This window comes from Ranitomeya imitator, chromosome 3 (genome assembly GCF_032444005.1).
Source record: "Ranitomeya imitator isolate aRanImi1 chromosome 3, aRanImi1.pri, whole genome shotgun sequence".
Classification (NCBI taxonomy): Eukaryota; Metazoa; Chordata; class Amphibia; order Anura; family Dendrobatidae; genus Ranitomeya; species Ranitomeya imitator.
The window spans coordinates 329,683,403-329,700,939 of record NC_091284.1 but is presented as its reverse complement, the minus strand read 5'-3'; positions in this window follow the sequence as shown (position 1 = coordinate 329,700,939).

The following is a 17,537-nucleotide window of genomic DNA, read 5'->3' as shown; positions in this document are numbered from 1 at the left end:
ACGTCCAAAACCTCATCCCTGCGTTGACCCGGGAGCGTAAATTGCGGGAGTACCACGACACACTGGTGAATTCCATCATCTTCTCCTGTCCAACTGAGAGGAGTGCTGCTAGTGCTTTACAAAGCAGCTCAGTGCGTCGAGGCAGTGGGGGAGGCTCTGCCCAAAGAGGGAGCAGAAGCAGTGCCTCTGCCCAAGGCAAGCCCAGTATGGCACAACTCTGGCACACTTTTGTGTGCCCGCCCCAAATGTCTACACCATCACCGGCGGCTCCAGTCAGCAGGAGGCAACGGTTCCGTCAGATGGTGACAGACTACATGGCTTGCCCTCTTACTGTACTCCCAGACGGCTCTTCCCCGTTCAAGTTTTGGGTCTCTAAGCTGGATACATGGCCAGAGCTAAGCCAGTATGCATTGGAGGTGCTGGCTTGCTCTGCGGCTAGTGTCTTATCGGAACGTGTCTTTAGTGCCGCAGGTGGTGTACTAACAGACCGTCGCATGCGACTATCCTCCGATAACGTTGACCGGCTTACTTTCCTGAAAATGAACCAGGCCTGGATCTCGCAGGAATTTGCCACTCCTCTGCCTGATTAAGTAATTGGGTGTCATCCAGGTCTCCTGCTGTGTTCATCTTTCTACCACCTGAACTGCTATTCCTGGGCTCCAACACCGCCAGTTGCGGCTCAGAAGTGCAGGCTGCACAGTAAAAACATACGACCCAGTGTTATTGGGTTTCAGTAACGTCAGCTGATCCCCAGCTGTGTAGCCGGCAATGTGTCCTGCGACCGCCACGCTGGCACAACAACCTAAATGTAAGGGAACCTGTCCCCCCCCCCCCCCGTCGTTTGTTACTGAAAGAGCCATCTTGTGCAGCAGTAATGCTGCACAAGGAAAAGGTAGCTCTTTTTTTTTAGCTCTTTGCACACGCAGAACTTAACACTTATAAAATGTGTTCACTGATTCCGTTATACCGTCCCGGAGCTGGGACTTTCCTTCGTAATGTGACGCAGCACAGCCGTCATTCCTACCCCCTTGGTGCCATGCGCTGCCTCCTCAGCGTTGTTTTAAGCTGTCACGGAGCCTGCGCTGTTCTGTTATCCCTTGGGCATGCCCTATTTGCGCTGCCTGTCTTCTGACATAATTTGGTGTCAGGCTGGCTGCGCCTGTGCGGCCGCGGTGCCCGAGATCCCGCCTCGCAGTGTCTTCTGATTGAGTCACACTGCGGGCCTGGGATCCATGGGCATGCGCAGTGCATATCTTCCCCTCGGGCTCTCGCTCATTTCCCTCCGCCTTCTTTAGACTGTGCGCCGTCAGCTGATCCCTAGCATGCCACGGCCGTGACACCGCACAGTCTGAAGAAGAGGGAAGGAGGGGAGTGAGAGTCGAGGTTATGCACTGTGCATGCCCATGGTTCCAAGGCCCGCAGTGGGAATACGTTAGATGAGACTGCGAGGTGGGATCTGGAGCAGCGTGGACGCACAGGCACTGACAGCCTGACACCAAATTATGTCAGAAGACAGGCAGCGCTAATTGGGCATGGCCAAGGGCTAACAGAACAGCGCAGGCTCCGTGACAGCTTAAAACAACGCTGAGGAGGCAGCGCACGGCATCAAGGGGATAGGAATGACAGCTGTGCTGTGTCCCATTACGAAGGAAATTCGCACCTCCGGAACGGTTTAACGGTATAAAGGGACACATTTTTAGTGTTTACTTCGGTGTTTGCAAGGAGCATAATTAAAAGAGCAACCTTTTCCTTTTGCATCCTTAGTGCTGCACAAGATGGCTCTTTCAGCTACAAACGTCTTGGGGGGGGGGGGGTTAAAGGTTTCCTTTCAACTTGCTCCAATCAGGCTTCGGCCTACACTCTGTTCCTCTGCTCCTCCTGCTGTCCCTGGGCTCTAACACCGCCAGTTGGTGCCTGGAAGTGCTGTGTGCACAGTCAACAGTCGCTCCTCTGTTATTGGGGTTCAGTAACGTCAGCTGATCCCCAGCTGTGTGTGCGGCAATACCTCCAATCTGCTCCTCCTGCTGTCCCTGGGCTCTAACACCGCCAGTTGGTGCCTGGAAGTGCTGTGTGCACAGTCAACAGTCGCTCCTCTGTTATTGGGGTTCAGTAACGTCAGCTGATCCCCAGCTGTGTGTGCGGCAATACCTCCAATCTGCTCCTCCTGCTGTCCCTGGGCTCTAACACCGCCAGTTGGTGCCTGGAAGTGCTGTGTGCACAGTCAACAGTCGCTCCTCTGTTATTGGGGTTCAGTAACGTCAGCTGATCCCCAGCTGTGTATCCGGCAATGTGTCATGCGACCGCCACGCTGGCACAACTAAAATGTAAGGGGACCTGTCCCCCCCCCCCTAGGCGTTTGTTACTGAAAGAGCCACCATGTGCAGCACTAATACTGCACAAGGGAAAGGTCGCTCTTGAAATTATGCTCCTTGCAAACGCTGAACTACACACTCATGTAATGTGTCCCCTCACACCGTCCAACCGTCCCGGAGGTGGGACTTTCCTTTGTAATGTGACGCAGCACAGCCGTCATTGCTACCCCCTTGGCACCGTGCGCTGCCTCCTTAGCGTTGTTTGATTCCGTCATGGACCCTGCGCTGTTATGTTATCCCTTGGCCATGCACAGTTTGCGCTGCCCGTCCTCTGACATCATTTGTTGTCGTCCTGGCTGCGCCTGTGCATCCACGCTGCCCGAAATCACACCTCGCAGTGTCGTCTAATGTGATCCCACAGTGGGCCTGGTATCCATGGCCATGCGCAGTGCATATACTAGCCTCTCACTCCCCTTCTTCACGCTTCTTCAGACTAGGCGGCGTCAGCTGATCCCTAATAGCATGCCACGGCCGTGACGCCGCACAGTCTGAAGAAGCAGGAAGGAGGTGAGTGAGAGGCGATGATATGCACTGCGCATGCCCATGGATCCCTGGCCCGCAGTGGGACTACATTAGATGACACTGCAAGGTTGGATCTCGGGCAGCTTGGACGCACAGGCACTGCCAGCCTGACACCTACATGATGTCAGAAGACGGGCACCGCTAACTGTGCATGGCCAAGGGATAACATTACAGCGCGGGCTCCGTGACAGAACCAAACAACGTTGAGGAGGTGGCGCCCGGCACCAAGGGGGTTGGAATGACGGCTGTGCTGTGTCACATTACAAAGGAAAGTCCCACTTCCGGGATGGTTTGACGGTGTGAGGGGACACATTATATGAGTGTGTACTTCAGCGTTTGCAAGGAGCATAATTTTCGGAGCCACCATTTTCCATGTGCAGTATTACTGCTGTACAAGATGGCTCTTTCAGCAACAAATGCCTGGGGGGGGGGGGTTAAAGGTTCCCTTTCAACTTGCTCCACTGCAGGCTTCGGCCTACACTCTGCTCCTCTTTGATTCCCTGGGTTTCAACACTGTCAGTTGCCACCTGGAAGTGTTGTCTACACAGAAAAAACACTAGGTGATGTGTCAGTGGGGTTCAGCACTGCCAGCTGTTCCCCTGCTGTGTAGTCGGCAACGTGTCCAGCACAAGCCACGCTGGCACAACAGAACAAAAGCTGCCACCAGTGCAGGCTTCGGCCTACACTTTGCTCCTCTCCTCCTCCTGCTGACCCTGGGCTCAAACAACGCCAGTTTCTGCCCGGACATGCTAGCTGCACAGAGAAAAACACCAGCCAATGTGTTAGTGGGGTTCAGCACCGCCAGCTGTTCCTCTGCTGTGTAGTCGGCATCGTGTCCAGCACAAGCCACGCTGGCACAACTGACCAAAAGCTGCCACCAGTGCAGGCTTCGGCCTACACTTTGCTCCTCTCCTCCTCCTGCTGACCCTGGGCTCAAACAACGCCAGTTTCTGCCCGGACATGCTAGCTGCACAGAGAAAAACACCAGCCAATGTGTTAGTGGGGTTCAGCACCGCCAGCTGTTCCCCTGCTGTGTAGCTGGCAACGTGTCCTGCAAACGCCACGCAGGCACATGAACTGAAATTGAAGGGAGCCTGCCCCCCACCCCCCAGGTGTTTCTATGTATAACAGCCACCTTGTACAGCAGTACTGCTGCATTTGTACAAGGTGGCTGACTTTTTCTCCTTGCACACGTGGAACTCAACAAGTACAAAATGTGTCTCATTACAGACCATTACAATGTCCCTGAGGTGTGACTTTCCTTTTTAATGACACGCAGCACCCCCATTGTTAGCGCTGCCCGTCTCCTGACATCATTGGTTGGCTGGCTGTGCCTGTGCGTCCCCCCTGCCCGACACAACGCCCCCCGTTGTCTCATATATTTTGACTGCAAGGGTGTGATTGATGGGCACGAGCAGTGCATATGTTCCCCTGTCTTCACTCCCCTCCTTCCGCCTTCTTCTGACTGTGCGGCCTCATGGCCGCGGCATGCGATAAGGGATCAGCTGAGGCCGCCCAGTCTGAAGCAGGTGTAAGGACATGTGTGAGCGGCGAACATATTTACTGCACAAGGCCACGAATCCCAGCACCGCAGTGTGACTTTAGGAAAAGCCACTGTGGGTCTGGGATTTATGGCCATCGTTAACCGCACCGGCCAACATGAAATGAGGTCATGAGACGGCCTGCACTAACAGGGTATTGCCAAGGGATAACACAAGAGCGCAGTTTCCTGTACTGCAAATAACAACGGTAAGGAATCTGCGCACAGCACCTAGGTGTAAATTTGTACACCTGTGCTGCGTCTCCTTAAAAAGACTAGTAGTCACGCCTCCACTACTGTTTGACAGTATAATGGGCTAAATAGTGTACGTGTTTAATTCAGCGTGTGCAAGGAGCAAAATTAAATAGAGCAACCTTTGACTTGTGCATCATTAATGCTGTTCAAGGTGTGGCTCTTGTACCTTGCAACACCTGAGGGGGGGGGGGTTAAAGGTAACCTTTGAAATTGGTTCAACTAGGCTTCGGCCTACACTCTGCTCCTCTACTCCTCCTGCTGACCCTGGGCTCAAACACCGCTAGTTTTTGCCCGGAACTGCTAGCTGCACAGAGAAAAACACCAGCCAATGTGTTAGTGGGGTTCAGCAACGCCAGCTGTTCCCCTGCTGTGTAGTCGGCAACGTGTCCAGCACAAGCCACGCTGGCACAACAGAACAAAAGCTGCCACCAGTGCAGGCTTCGGCCTACACTTTGCTCCTCTCCTCCTCCTGCTGACCCTGGGCTCAAACAACGCCAGTTTCTGCCCGGACATGCTAGCTGCACAGAGAAAAACACCAGCCAATGTGTTAGTGGGGTTCAGCACCGCCAGCTGTTCCTCTGCTGTGTAGTCGGCATCGTGTCCAGCACAAGCCACGCTGGCACAACTGACCAAAAGCTGCCACCAGTGCAGGCTTCGGCCTACACTTTGCTCCTCTCCTCCTCCTGCTGACCCTGGGCTCAAACAACGCCAGTTTCTGCCCGGACATGCTAGCTGCACAGAGAAAAACACCAGCCAATGTGTTAGTGGGGTTCAGCACCGCCAGCTGTTCCCCTGCTGTGTAGCTGGCAACGTGTCCTGCAAACGCCACGCAGGCACATGAACTGAAATTGAAGGGAGCCTGCCCCCCACCCCCCCAGGTGTTTCTATGTATAACAGCCACCTTGTACAGCAGTACTGCTGCATTTGTACAAGGTGGCTGACTTTTTCTCCTTGCACACGTGGAACTCAACAAGTACAAAATGTGTCTCATTACAGACCATTACAATGTCCCTGAGGTGTGACTTTCCTTTTTAATGACACGCAGCACCCCCATTGTTAGCGCTGCCCGTCTCCTGACATCATTGGTTGGCTGGCTGTGCCTGTGCGTCCCCCCTGCCCGACACAACGCCCCCCGTTGTCTCATATATTTTGACTGCGAGGGTGTGATTGATGGGCACGAGCAGTGCATATGTTCCCCTGTCTTCACTCCCCTCCTTCCGCCTTCTTCTGACTGTGCGGCCTCATGGCCGCGGCATGCGATAAGGGATCAGCTGAGGCCGCCCAGTCTGAAGCAGGTGTAAGGACATGTGTGAGCGGCGAACATATTTACTGCACAAGGCCACGAATCCCAGCACCGCAGTGTGACTTTAGGAAAAGCCACTGTGGGTCTGGGATTTATGGCCATCGTTAACCGCACCGGCCAACATGAAATGAGGTCATGAGACGGCCTGCACTAACAGGGTATTGCCAAGGGATAACACAAGAGCGCAGTTTCCTGTACTGCAAATAACAACGGTAAGGAATCTGCGCACAGCACCTAGGTGTAAATTTGTACACCTGTGCTGCGTCTCCTTAAAAAGACTAGTAGTCACGCCTCCACTACTGTTTGACAGTATAATGGGCTAAATAGTGTACGTGTTTAATTCAGCGTGTGCAAGGAGCAAAATTAAATAGAGCAACCTTTGACTTGTGCATCATTAATGCTGTTCAAGGTGTGGCTCTTGTACCTTGCAACACCTGAGGGGGGGGGTTAAAGGTAACCTTTGAAATTGGTTCAACTAGGCTTCGGCCTACACTCTGCTCCTCTACTCCTCCTGCTGACCCTGGGCTCAAACACCGCTAGTTTTTGCCCGGAACTGCTAGCTGCACAGAGAAAAACACCAGCCAATGTGTTAGTGGGGTTCAGCAACGCCAGCTGTTCCCCTGCTGTGTAGTCGGCAACGTGTCCAGCACAAGCCACGCTGGCACAACAGAACAAAAGCTGCCACCAGTTCTGGCTTCGGCCTACACTTTGCTCCTCTCCTCCTCCTGCTGACCCTGGGCTCAAACAACGCCAGTTTCTGCCCGGACATGCTAGCTGCACAGAGAAAAACACCAGCCAATGTGTTAGTGGGGTTCAGCACCGCCAGCTGTTCCTCTGCTGTGTAGTCGGCATCGTGTCCAGCACAAGCCACGCTGGCACAACTGACCAAAAGCTGCCACCAGTGCAGGCTTCGGCCTACACTTTGCTCCTCTCCTCCTCCTGCTGACCCTGGGCTCAAACAACGCCAGTTTCTGCCCGGACATGCTAGCTGCACAGAGAAAAACACCAGCCAATGTGTTAGTGGGGTTCAGCACCGCCAGCTGTTCCCCTGCTGTGTAGCTGGCAACGTGTCCTGCAAACGCCACGCAGGCACATGAACTGAAATTGAAGGGAGCCTGCCCCCCACCCCCCCAGGTGTTTCTATGTATAACAGCCACCTTGTACAGCAGTACTGCTGCATTTGTACAAGGTGGCTGACTTTTTCTCCTTGCACACGTGGAACTCAACAAGTACAAAATGTGTCTCATTACAGACCATTACAATGTCCCTGAGGTGTGACTTTCCTTTTTAATGACACGCAGCACCCCCATTGTTAGCGCTGCCCGTCTCCTGACATCATTGGTTGGCTGGCTGTGCCTGTGCGTCCCCCCTGCCCGACACAACGCCCCCCGTTGTCTCATATATTTTGACTGCGAGGGTGTGATTGATGGGCACGAGCAGTGCATATGTTCCCCTGTCTTCACTCCCCTCCTTCCGCCTTCTTCTGACTGTGCGGCCTCATGGCCGCGGCATGCAATAAGGGATCAGCTGAGGCCACCCAGTCTGAAGCAGGTGTAAGGACATGTGTGAGCGGCGAACATATTTACTGCACAAGGCCACGAATCCCAGCACCGCAGTGTGACTTTAGGAAAAGCCACTGTGGGTCTGGGATTTATGGCCATCGTTAACCGCACCGGCCAACATGAAATGAGGTCATGAGACGGCCTGCACTAACAGGGTATTGCCAAGGGATAACACAAGAGCGCAGTTTCCTGTACTGCAAATAACAACGGTAAGGAATCTGCGCACAGCACCTAGGTGTAAATTTGTACACCTGTGCTGCGTCTCCTTAAAAAGACTAGTAGTCACGCCTCCACTACTGTTTGACAGTATAATGGGCTAAATAGTGTACGTGTTTAATTCAGCGTGTGCAAGGAGCAAAATTAAATAGAGCAACCTTTGACTTGTGCATCATTAATGCTGTTCAAGGTGTGGCTCTTGTACCTTGCAACAGCTGAGGGGGGGGTTAAAGGTAACCTTTGAAATTGGTTCAACTAGGCTTCGGCCTACACTCTGCTCCTCTACTCCTCCTGCTGACCCTGGGCTCAAACACCGCTAGTTTTTGCCCGGACATGCAATCTGCACAGAGAAAAACACCAGTCAATGTGTCAGTGGGGTTCAGCAACGCCAGCTGTTCCCCTGCTGTGTAGCTTGCAACATGACCTGCAAACGCCACGCAGGCACATGAACTGAAATTGAAGGGAGCCTGCCCCCCACCCACAGGTGTTTCTATGTATAACAGCCACCTTGTACAGCAGTACTGCTGCATTTGTACAAGGTGGCTGACTTTTTCTCCTTGCCCACGTGGAACTCAACACGTACAAAATGTGTCTCATTAGAGACCATTACAATGTCCCTGAGGTGTGACTTTCCTTTGTAATGACACGCAGCACCACCCTTGTTAGCGCTGCCCGTCTTTTGACATCATTGGTTAGCTGGCTGCGCCTGTGCATCTCCCCTGCTCGAAACAACGCCCCTCGGTGTCTTATTTTTTTGGACAGCGAGGGTGTGATTGATGGGCATGTGCAGTGCATATGTTTGCCTGTGTTCACTCATCTCCTTCCGCCTTCTTCAGACTGGGTGTCCTCATGGCCGCGGCAGGCGATAAGGGATCAGATGAGGCCGCCCAGTCTGAAGCAGGTGTAAGGACATGTGTGAGCGGCAAACATATTTAGTGCACCAGGGCACGAATCCCAGCACCGCAGTGTGATTTTTTAAAAACACACTGTGGGTCTGGGATTCATGTCCATCACTAACCGCAACGGCCAACATGAAATGAGGTCATAAGACAGGAAGCGCTCACAGCGCATGGCCAAAGGATCACAAGAGCACAGACTCCTGTACAGCAACTAACAACGCTCAGGAAGCTGCGCCCATGCAAAAAGGTGTTGTTTTCGACACCTGTGCTGCTTTTCTTTAAAAAGACAAGTCACGCCTCCACTACTGTTTAACAGTATAATGGGCTAAATAGTCTACGTGTTGCATTCAGCTTGTGCAAGTAGACAAATTAATAGAGCAACCTTTTACTTGTGCAGCATTAATGCTGCAGAAGGAGTGGCTCTTGTACTTTGTAACACCTGAGGGGGGGTTAAAGGTAACCTTTGAAATTGGTTCAACTAGGCTTCGGCCTACACTCTGCTCCTCTCCTCCTCCTGCTGACCCTGGGCTCTAACATCGCTAGTTTTTGCCCGGAAATGCTAGCTGCACAGAGAAAAACACCAGCCAATGTGTTAGTGGGGTTCAGCACCGCCAGCTGTTCCCCCGCTGTGTAGCCGGCATCGTGTCCAGCACAAGCCACGCTGGCACAACCGACCAAAAGCTGCCACCAGTGCAGGCTTCGGCCTACACTTTGCTCCTCTCCTCCTCCTCCTGCTGACCCTGGGCTCAAACACCGCTAGTTTTTGCCCGGAAATGCTAGCTGCACAGAGAAAAACACCAGCCAATGTGTTAGTGGGGTTCAGCACCGCCAGCTGTTCCCCTGCTGTGCAGCTTGCAACGTGACCTGCAAACGCCACGCAGGCACATGAACTGAAATTGAAGGGAGCCTGGCCCCCACCCCCAGGTGTTTCTATGTATAACAGCCACCTTGTACAGCAGTACTGCTGCATTTGTACAAGGTGGCTGATGTTTTCTCCTTGCCCACGTGGAACTCAACACGTACAAAATGTGTCTCTTTGAGACCATTCCACTGTCCCTGAGGTGTGACTTTCCTTTCTAATGATACGCAGCACCCCCCTTGGTAGCGCTTCCCGTCTTCTGACATCATTGGTTGGCTACTTGCGCCTGTTCGTCCGCACTGCCTGAATAAAATGCTCCTCGTTGTCTTAATTATTTTGACTGCGAGGGTGTGATTGATGGGCACGAGCAGTGCATATCTTCGCCTGTCTTAACTCATCTCCTTCCGCCTTCTTCAGACTGTGCAGCCTCATGGCCGCGGCATGCGAGAAGGGATCAGCAGAGGCCGCCCAGTCTGAAGCAGGTGTAAGGACGTGTGTGAGCGGCCAAAATATTTACTGTTCAAGGCCACGAATCCCAGCACCGCAGTGTGGCTTTATGAAAAGACACTGTGGGTCTGGGATTTATGGCCATCGTTAACCGCACCGGCCAACATGAAATGATGTCATAAGATGGGCAGCGCTAACAGGGCATTGCCAAGGGATAACACAAGAGCGCAGACTCCTGTACAGCAAATAACAATGCTCAGGAAGCTGCGCCAAGCACCAAGGCGTTATTTTGGACACCTGTGCTGCGTCTCATCAAAAAACCAAGTCACGCATCCACTACAGTTTGACTGTAGAATGGGGTAAATTGTGTATGTCTTTCATTCAGCGTGTGCAAGTAGACAAATTAATAGAGCAACCTTTCACTTGTGCAGCATTAATACTGCACAAGGTGTGTCTCTTGTACTTTGTAACACCTGAGGGGGGGGTTAAAGGTTTCCTTTGAAATTGGTTCAACTAGGCTTCGGCCTACACTCTGCTCCTCTCCTCCTCCTCCTGCTTCAACACGGGCTCTAACATCGCTAGTTTTTGCCCGCAAGTGCTAGCTGCACAGAGAAAAACACACGCCATTGTGTTAGTGGGGTTCAGCAACGCCAGCTGTTCCCCCAGTGTGTAGCCGGCAAAGTGTCCTGCAAACGCAACGCAGACACAAAGCTGCCTCCAGTGCAGGCTTCGGCCTACACTCATCTCCCCCTGCTTACCCTTTGCTCCAACACCGCTAGTTGGGGCTCTAGGAAGACAATCTTTAATAGGCAAGGCAACGCATCCGGGTTCCAGCACCGCCAGCTGGTTCTCGGCAGTGTTCTTGTCACAGGTACTCCCTCGTGCCAAGCCTGGTTTCAGCACCGTCAGCTGTTTCCGGGTTGTGTCAACTTCACTGAGACGCCTATGCTTGCCCCGTCGTGTTGCGGTCGGGTTAGCCAACTCCAGGGTGCCTCCAGTTTAGGAGCTTCCTATGTGGGCTGCGTGAACTGGTAGTCAAGGCTGGTTCTGTAGTGCCAGTAGGCCCAGCTCCCCCTGTAGGACTGTTGGGGTTCGGTAACTGCGGCTGCCTCGCGGCCTAGCTGTTCTCTCCTCTCTTGTGGACCTTCGGGTCCACCACCTGGTTCCAGCACCGTCAGCTGGTTCCGGGCCGAGCCTTTGGCTTAGGTGCCTCCTCCTGGGTATCCGAGTTCCGCCAACGCCAGGCGGTCCTTGGTAGTGCTTTTAAGCGCGGGCACCTACAGCTTAGTAACCGGGTTCCAGCACCGTCAGCTGGTCCTCGGTCGTGCCATTGGCTCTTGCACACTGGGGCAACGCATCCGGGTTCCAGCACCGCCAGCTGGTTCTCGGCAGTGTTCTTGTCACAGGTACTCCCTCGTGCCAAGCCTGGTTTCAGCACCGTCAGCTGTTTCCGGGTTGTGTCAACTTCACTGAGACGCCTATGCTTGCCCCGTCGTGGTGCGGTCGAGTTAGCCAACTCCAGGGTGCCTCCAGTTTAGGAGCTTCCTATGTGGGCTGCGTGAACTGGTAGTCAAGGCTGGTTCTGTAGTGCCAGTAGGCCCAGCTCCCCCTGTAGGACTGTTGGGGTTCGGTAACTGCGGCTGCCTCGCGGCCTAGCTGTTCTCTCCTCTCCTGTGGGCCTTGGGGTCCACCACCTGGTTCCAGCACCGTCAGCTGGTTCCGGGCCGAGCCTTTGGCTTAGGTGCCTCCTCCTGGGTATCCGAGTTCCGCCAACATCAGGCGGTCCTTGGTAGTGCTTTTAAGCGCGGGCACCTACAGCTTAGTAACCGGGTTCCAGCACCGTCAGCTGGTCCTCGGTCGTGCCATTGGCTCTTGCACACTGGGGCAACGCATCCGGGTTCCAGCACCGCCAGCTGGTTCTCGGCAGTGTTCTTGTCACAGGTACTCCCTCGTGCCAAGCCTGGTTTCAGCACCGTCAGCTGTTTCCGGGTTGTGTCAACTTCACTGAGACGCCTATGCTTGCCCCGTCGTGTTGCGGTCGGGTTAGCCAACTCCAGGGTGCCTCCAGTTTAGGAGCTTCCTATGTGGGCTGCGTGAACTGGTAGTCAAGGCTGGTTCTGTAGTGCCAGTAGGCCCAGCTCCCCCTGTAGGACTGTTGGGGTTCGGTAACTGCGGCTGCCTCGCGGCCTAGCTGTTCTCTCCTCTCCTGTGGGCCTTGGGGTCCACCACCTGGTTCCAGCACCGTCAGCTGGTTCCGGGCCGAGCCTTTGGCTTAGGTGCCTCCTCCTGGGTATCCGAGTTCCGCCAACATCAGGCGGTCCTTGGTAGTGCTTTTAAGCGCGGGCACCTACAGCTTAGTAACCGGGTTCCAGCACCGTCAGCTAGTCCTCGGTCGTGCCATTGGCTCTTGCACACTGCGGCAACGCATCCGGGTTCCAGCACCGCCAGCTGGTTCTCGGCAGTGTTCTTGTCACAGGTACTCCCTCGTGCCAAGCCTGGTTTCAGCACCGTCAGCTGTTTCCGGGTTGTGTCAACTTCACTGAGACGCCTATGCTTGCCCCGTCGTGGTGCGGTCGAGTTAGCCAACTCCAGGGTGCCTCCAGTTTAGGAGCTTCCTATGTGGGCTGCGTGAACTGGTAGTCAAGGCTGGTTCTGTAGTGCCAGTAGGCCCAGCTCCCCCTGTAGGACTGTTGGGGTTCGGTAACTGCGGCTGCCTCGCGGCCTAGCTGTTCTCTCCTCTCCTGTGGGCCTTGGGGTCCACCACCTGGTTCCAGCACCGTCAGCTGGTTCCGGGCCGAGCCTTTGGCTTAGGTGCCTCCTCCTGGGTATCCGAGTTCCGCCAACATCAGGCGGTCCTTGGTAGTGCTTTTAAGCGCGGGCACCTACAGCTTAGTAACCGGGTTCCAGCACCGTCAGCTAGTCCTCGGTCGTGCCATTGGCTCTTGCACACTGGGGCAACGCATCCGGGTTCCAGCACCGCCAGCTGGTTCTCGGCAGTGTTCTTGTCACAGGTACTCCCTCGTGCCAAGCCTGGTTTCAGCACCGTCAGCTGTTTCCGGGTTGTGTCAACTTCACTGAGACGCCTATGCTTGCCCCGTCGTGGTGCGGTCGAGTTAGCCAACTCCAGGGTGCCTCCAGTTTAGGAGCTTCCTATGTGGGCTGCGTGAACTGGTAGTCAAGGCTGGTTCTGTAGTGCCAGTAGGCCCAGCTCCCCCTGTAGGACTGTTGGGGTTCGGTAACTGCGGCTGCCTCGCGGCCTAGCTGTTCTCTCCTCTCCTGTGGGCCTTGGGGTCCACCACCTGGTTCCAGCACCGTCAGCTGGTTCCGGGCCGAGCCTTTGGCTTAGGTGCCTCCTCCTGGGTATCCGAGTTCCGCCAACATCAGGCGGTCCTTGGTAGTGCTTTTAAGCGCGGGCACCTACAGCTTAGTAACCAGGTTCCAGCACCGTCAGCTAGTCCTCGGTCGTGCCATTGGCTCTTGCACACTGGGGCAACGCATCCGGGTTCCAGCACCGCCAGCTGGTTCTCGGCAGTGTTTTTGTCACAGGTACTCCCTCGTGCCAAACCTGGTTTCAGCACCGTCAGCTGTTTCTGGGTTGTGTCAAGCTCACTGAGACACCTATGCTTGCCTCGTCGTGGTGCGGTCGGGTTAGCCAACTCCAGGGTGCCTCCAGTTTAGGAGCTTCCTATGTGGGCTGCGTGAACTGGTAGTCAAGGCTGGTTCTGTAGTGCCAGTAGGCCCAGCTCCCCCTGTAGGACTGTTGGGGTTCGGTAACTGCGGCTGCCTCGCGGCCTAGCTGTTCTCTCCTCTCCTGTGGACCTTCGGGTCCACCACCTGGTTCCAGCACCGTCAGCTGGTTCCGGGCCGAGCCTTTGGCTTAGGTGCCTCCTCCTGGGTATCCAAGTTCCGCCAACGCCAGGCGGTCCTTGGTAGTGCTTTTAAGCGCGGGCACCTACAGCTTAGTAACCGGGTTCCAGCACCGTCAGCTGGTCCTCGGTCGTGCCATTGGCTCTTGCACACTGGGGCAACGCATCCGGGTTCCAGCACCGCCAGCTGGTTCTCGGCAGTGTTCTTGTCACAGGTACTCCCTCGTGCCAAGCCTGGTTTCAGCACCATCAGCTGTTTCCGGGTTGTGTCAACTTCACTGAGACGCCTATGCTTGCCCCGTCGTGGTGCGGTCGAGTTAGCCAACTCCAGGGTGCCTCCAGTTTAGGAGCTTCCTATGTGGGCTGCGTGAACTGGTAGTCAAGGCTGGTTCTGTAGTGCCAGTAGGCCCAGCTCCCCCTGTAGGACTGTTAGGGTTCGGTAACTGCGGCTGCCTCGCGGCCTAGCTGTTCTCTCCTCTCCTGTGGACCTTCGGGTCCACCACCTGGTTCCAGCACCGTCAGCTGGTTCCGGGCCGAGCCTTTGGCTTAGGTGCCTCCTCCTGGGTAACCGAGTTCCGCCAACGCCAGGCGGTCCTTGGTAGTGCTTTTAAGCGCGGGCACCTACAGCTTAGTAACCGGGTTCCAGCACCGTCAGCTGGTCCTCGGTCGTGCCATTGGCTCTTGCACACTGGGGCAACGCATCCGGGTTCCAGCACCGCCAGCTGGTTCTCGGCAGTGTTCTTGTCACAGGTACTCCCTCGTGCCAAGCCTGGTTTCAGCACCGTCAGCTGTTTCCGGGTTGTGTCAACTTCACTGAGACGCCTATGCTTGCCCCGTCGTGGTGCGGTCGAGTTAGCCAACTCCAGGGTGCCTCCAGTTTAGGAGCTTCCTATGTGGGCTGCGTGAACTGGTAGTCAAGGCTGGTTCTGTAGTGCCAGTAGGCCCAGCTCCCCCTGTAGGACTGTTGGGGTTCGGTAACTGCGGCTGCCTCGCGGCCTAGCTGTTCTCTCCTCTCCTGTGGGCCTTCGGGTCCACCACCTGGTTCCAGCACCGTCAGCTGGTTCTAGGCAGTGTCTTTTGCTCTTGTACCTTCTGCTCCCCATCCTGATTCCAGTAACGTCAGCTGGTTCCGGGCAGAGCCTTTGGCTTAGGTGCCTCCTTCTGGGTATCCAAGTTCCACCAACGTCAGGTGGTCCTTGGTAGTGCTTTCAGGCACGGGTACCTCCTGCTTAGTAACCGGGTTCCAGTAACGTCAGCTGGTCCTCGGTAGTTCCATTGGCTCTTGGACCTTCGGCTACCCATCCGGGTTCCAGTACCGTCAGCTGGTTCTCGGCAGTGTCTTTTGCTCTTGTACCTTCTGCTCCCCATCCTGGTTCCAGTAACGTCAGCTGGTTCCGGGCAGAGCCTTTGGCTTAGGTGCCTCCTTCTGGGTATCCGAGTTCCGCCAACGTCAGGCGGTCCTTGGTAGTGCTTTTTAGCACGGGTACCTCCTGCTTAGTAACCGGGTTCCAGTAACATCAGCTGGTCCTCGGTAGTTCCATAGGCTCTTGAACCTTCGGGTAGCCATCCGAGTTCCAGTTCCATCAGCTGGTTCTTGGCATTTTCTCAGCCTTCTTGTACCTTCTGCTACATTTCCAAGTTTAAGACCCTAAAGTCGACGACCCGGAAGACCACCCCGATGACGACGACGACGACGACCCGGAAGACCACCCCGATGACGACGACGACGACGGCGGAGACGACGACGACGGCGGAGACGACGACGGCGGAGATGACGACACTGAAGACGACGACCCTGGAGACGACGACATGGAAGACCGAGAAGCAGAAGAACAAGAGGCTGCAGAACAAAGAGCAGAAGAACATTAAGCATAACACTTAATATCAGAGCAAAAGATATTATCTAAATTATATGCAGAAGAAGACTAAGCAGTGTATGGGGGTGAGTCCGTTCCTCCTCGTGGTGCCCCTGGATAAAGCCTGATGCTGCAGGCCAAACTGAACGCGGACAAATGTAACTTTTGTGACTGGCAGAACGGAAGGTGTAATCTTCCAACTTTTATAGATAACAACTACGGGAATGCCTGTCACAAATGAGAATATGATGAAGAAGTAGAATAGGAAGAATAATAACAGTGGAATAAAAAGAATATGTAGAATAGGAAGAATAATAATAGTTGAAGAAAATGAATATGAAGAATGTAATAAAAAAAAAAAATAGGTAGAAGATGAAGAAGAAGATGAATAAGGTGAAGAAGTTGATGTCAAAGATGCTGATGATGATGAAGATGAAAGTGTGGGAAAAGGAAAAAAAAGAAGGGGAAGGTCGTGGAATAGTGAAACATCAATATCTGACAAAATAAAAAAAAATTTACATAGTCAATATCTTTTTCAATCCGAACGTCTTTAAAAAAAAAAAAAAATCATGCTATTCTATTTGATTGGACTAATCCTCATTGCCTTTAATGTCTCCGCCACCTCCCCCATACATCCTACATTATTCTTAGTTGTTTTCCTTCATGTAGAATGAACCTACAAGGAAAGAAAGGGTTTATTTTAATTCCGATATTTTGGTCCCATTGACTTGCATTGGGATCGGGTATCGGTATCGGCGATATCCGATATTTTTTGAATATCGGCCGATCCAAACCGATACCGATACTTTCCGATATCGGAAGGTATCGCTCAACACTACTTATGACCATGTCATATTTCGTTTTTTCTTTTTTAATAAATTTGCAAAAAATCTACATTTATGGTTTTTTTCAGTCTAGATGGGGTGGAGAGTGAACATTAATGAGAAAAAAATGAACTTTTTAGAATTTACCAAATGGCTGCAATGAAACAAAGAGTGAAAAATTTAAAGGGGCCTGAATACATATCTTACCCACTGTATATGCTGTCATGAGAGCTGCGTTCCTGCAAACCGCCATATTTGATTGCACAGGCTCACGCTGGTGTCAGCTCTGCATGAGAGCTGACACCCTGCAGCAATGCCCAGGATCAGTGCTAGAACCAATTGCAGGCATTTATCCTTTGTGATGCCGCTGTCAATAGTGAGAGCAACATTGCAGGGCATCCCAAAGGGAGGGAGCTCCCTCTGTACTACCATCAGCACAATGAGACGCAATCGTGTTATGCCGATGGTCTACTTTGTGTCCCCTGACCAAAAGCTGGCGGTGGAGTCACCAAGGGACCGTGGCCGTCAGCTTGTGCTCTGAGCATGCTCATGCTCAGAGCACGAGCTGACACAGCTCCTTCCTGCATGTCAGACACTGCTATAATGCTGTGCAGTGCAAAAGCATTGCAGGGTACTAGGTCAGTGATCTGTTTGAAATTGATATCCTATCTTGGGACAATGTAAAAACGTTGACAAAAGTTAATACAAATTGTAAAAATATATTTAATATGTTTAAATATATTTAAAAAAATCACAAAATAAAAAACAACAACAAAATGAAATAATTATAAAAAATCAATATGTATTCTATCACTAAAAAAATATTTGAATGAAATAAAAATGTAAACAAAAAAAGTACACATATTTGGTATCGCCGCATCCAGAACTACCCAACCTATAAAACACTCAGTGAACATTGCTAAAAAAACAGGGCAAAAAACATTGTTTTATCATTATACCGCTGAACAAAAAGTGGAATAAAACGCAATCAAAAAGACTAATCTAAATAGAAATGG